Consider the following 4,170-nt stretch of genomic DNA (forward strand, 5'->3'; position numbering starts at 1 on the left):
TTGGGCTCTGTGCTGACAGCTAGCTCAGAGCCTGGAGCCTACTTCCGGTTCTATGTCTCCTCCTCTCTACCCACCTCCCCCTCTCATGCTCTGTCTCTCTCTGTATCAAAAATAAATAAAACATTAAAAAATTTAAAAGTGATCAGTAGAAAGTATCCAATCTGAAGTAGGAAAAGAAAAATTAGAAAAAAACCAACTGAGCCACAATGACTTTTTTGGGTCAATATCAAAAAGCCTAATATTTGTGTTGTTGGAATTCCCGAAGGAGAGAAGAGAGAGATAAAAGACAAATTTTGGAGAAATAAAACTTCCCCAGTTTTTCAGATTCAAAAAGACATTTTTCAGATTCAATAAGCGCAATAAAACACAAATGTGTTAAAATCAAAGAAAATTACCGGACTTATCATAGTTAAACTATAAGAGACCAAAGATAGATTTTTATATGTTTAAAAGTATGTAGAAAAACCTGCACATTATAAATAAGAGAACAATGTTTCACATCACTGCATATTTCTGATTAGAAACTATGTATGTGAGAAGAACAACATTTTAAATGTGCTGAAAAAGATGAATTAATCCAGAATTCCACATTCAGGGGAAAAAATTCAAATGTGAAGACAAAATGATGAAAGAAAACTAAGAATTCATCACCATCAGACCTACTCTAAAAGAAACACAGATAAGAAATGATACTACATAAAAACATCTCAGGAAGGAGACCAAAGCAACAGAAATGGCAAATATTTAAGTAAATATAATATGGTATTTCTCCATTTAACTTCTTTAAAATATGCATGATGGTTGAATTTAAAAAATCACAATGGTACAATTTTTTTAATAATTAAAAAGAAAATTTATTTTAAAGAGCATGAGTGAGGGAGAGGGACAGAGGCAGAGAGAGAATCCCAAGCAGCCTCCATGCTCAGTTTGGAGCCCAGTGTGGGGGTCAATCCCATGATCCTGGATCATGACCCAAACTGAAATCAAGAATTGGATGCTCAACTGACTAAGCTGCCCAGATGCCCCCGGTATGGTTTTTCAGTGTAGGTACATATAATACATATGGCCATCATAACATAAAGAGAGATGACCTAAAGACCTGAACAGTTGTAACGTTTCCATGTTTTATGTCAAGTCATAAAATATTTACTCAAAGTAGTCCACAAAAAGCGTATACACACACATATACACACATAGAGTTTGTGATTATGTATTTCCCAGACCAACACTAAAACAAGTGAATGAAACAATATATATATATGAAAACAAACCAAAGTAATAAGCTAAAAAGACAATATATAAATAAAAATATACAAACAATGCAAAAGAAGACAGTGTGGAGCATAGGAACAGCAAAGGACAAACAAAAATAGTAAAATGGTAACTCATTCAAACCATATCAATAATTAAAAGTCTTCATATACTGAGTAAAAGCAGTGTTTGTCATATTGTTTATAAAACCATGACCCAACGGTGCTGTCTGCAGAAAAATCACGTTAAGGGGAGCAAAGATGGCAGCATAATAGGAGGAACCTAGGCTTGCTTCTTCCCTCAAACATAGCTAGATAACTACAAATCATTCTGAAAACCTGGGGTGCCTGGGTGGCTCAGTCCATTTAATATTAGGCTCAGGTCATGATCTCTTGGTTTGTGAGATCTGTGCTGACAGCACAGAGCCTGCTTGGGATTCTCTCCTCTCTCTCTCTCTCCCTCTCTCTCTCTGCCCCTCCCCTGTGCTTGCTCCCTCTCTCTCTCAAAATTAATAAACTTAACAAAAGTCATTCTGAATACCCAAGATCAATCTGAGGACTGAAAGAACAAACTGCACAACTAGAGGGAGAGAAGAGACCACATCAAGGAAGGTAGAAAGTGCGGAGTTGTGGTTGGTGGTGGGGGAGGGGGAGATTGGATCATGGGTGCTGTGGAGGGAAAGGAACCCTGGCTGCAGAGGAAGGTGAGAGAAAGTGGAACACCCAGAGATACAAAGAGAACACTTCCCCAAAGTCATTGGCTGGGAAAATTAGAGGGGCTGATTTTCCTGAGTTTTTTCAACCAGCAGGCCTCAAAGACTGAATTTTAGAGGTCGGTGGCTAGAATTCCAGGCTGGGATGGAGAGCTGAGGGCACTGCCCTACTCCTGGAGAAAAGGCAGATGAGCAACCCCAGGGCAAATGGTGTGATCTGAGGATCACCTAAGGTGCATGGGAGACACCGTTCTTCTTTCTCCTTGGAGTGCATCTGTGAGAGGTGGCATTGCCTCTCCAGGGACAGAGAGCTGGGGGGTGGCATTTCCCTCCACCCCTCAGCATAGGTGCAGAGACAGCTGGCTGAGGGTGGCTAACTTGGATATTGGCTGTTTAGCCTGCTTTGCTCCAAATCCCATATCCCTGCACTCTGGCGTGACTGCCCTTCTGAGTCAAACCTGCATCAGCCCCAGCCTGGTGAGAACTGCTCCTAGACAACCAGTTCAGGTCCCTGCCACATCAGGTCCCTAAAGTATGGAGTTCTAAAAATCAGCAGTCTTGGGGCACCTAGGTGGCTCAGTTGGTTAAGCATCTGACTCTTGATTTTGGCTCAGGTCATGATCTCACAGTTCATGCGTTCCAGCCCTGAGTTGGGCTCTGTGCTGACAGCATGGAGCCTACTAGGGATTCTCTCTCTCCCTCTCTCTCTCTGCCCCTCCCCTGAACTCTTGCTCTCTCGCAATGTAAGTAAATAAACTTAAAAAAAAAAAAAAGCAGGCTTGGCTGGGATGGAGCCCACACTATATTGTGCTTCCTCAGGCAAGGCAAGCAACCCAGAGACAGTGTGAGAACAGGGATCTGAAAAATGCCTAGGATTCACAAGGGGGAGAATATATACTCTTCTGGAGGGCTTCCTTGAGAGCAGCAAGCAGAGACATCCTTCCCCAGACACAAAGGAGCTGGCTGGTGCCATTTCCCTCCCCTGCATAAACACACCAGTAAACAGCACAGCACCAACACTGGCTGCCTAACCTGCTTACACCAAGTCCTGCCCCTTTGCGCTCTGCTGGTACTGCTTTTCTACAGCAAGTGTGCCTTAGGAGCAGCACCGTGAGTCCCTTCCCAAGAAGACCAGCACAAACCCCTGCACACACCATGTCTACTGATCACAGGGTTTTGCAAAATTTCAGTTCTAGTGGAAATAACATCAGGTATCATTTAACAAGCAGATGAGAACATACCTAGTTGAAACTCACCACACTCTGGCCAAGGTCCAAACACTCCCTTCTGTAGGCAAGCAGAACTCTGCAGATGACTAACCTGAAGGAGTGGCCAAAACACAGCAGAAAAGTGCATGCTGTATACACCAGAGACACTTCCAGAAGTGCCTAGACCTGGAAATTATATGACCTCTTCTTCATAAAGCCATTACTCTCAGGAACAAAAAAAAACAGGATTTTCTAACACAGGAAAGAAAACAGAGACCTAAACAAAATGCCAAGGTGGAGGAATTCATCCCAAAAGAAAGAATAAGAAAAGGTCATAGCCAAAGATCAATGAAAACAGGTACAAGTAATATGCCTGAGGCAGATTTTAAAACAACAATCCTAAGGATACTTTCTGGGTTTGAGAAGATCATGGAAGACATCAGGGATGCCCTTACTGCAGAGGTGAAAGAGCTAAAAAACAATCAGCTCAGGTCATGATTTCATGGTTTGTGAGTTCAAGCCCTACATTGAACTCCACACTGACAGCACAGAGTCTGCTTGGGATTCTCTCTCTCCCTCTTTCTTTGCCTCTCCCCTACTCATGGCCTCTCTCTCTCTCTCTCTCTCTCTCTCTCTCTCTCTCTCTCTCAAAATAAATAAATAAACATAAAAAACCAATCAGGCAGAAATGCAATAACTGAGATTTGAAACCAGCTGGATGTAATTATCACTAGGATGGAAGAAGCTGAACAACAAATAAGTAATATAGAAGAAAGAATTATGGAAAATAAGCTGAACAGAAGAGAGAAAGAAGAATGATGGATCATGAGATAGACATAAAACTCAATGACTCCATCAAACATAACATTCATATCATAGGAGTCCCAGAAGAAGAAAAGAGAAAGGGGGAAGCAGGTTTATTTGAAGAGATTATAGCTGAAAAATTCCCTAATCTCTGGAAAGAAACAGACATACAAATCCAGGAGGCACAGAGAACTC

The sequence above is a fragment of the Suricata suricatta genome, chromosome 16, assembly GCF_006229205.1.
Source record: "Suricata suricatta isolate VVHF042 chromosome 16, meerkat_22Aug2017_6uvM2_HiC, whole genome shotgun sequence".
NCBI classification, from domain to species: domain Eukaryota; kingdom Metazoa; phylum Chordata; class Mammalia; order Carnivora; family Herpestidae; genus Suricata; species Suricata suricatta.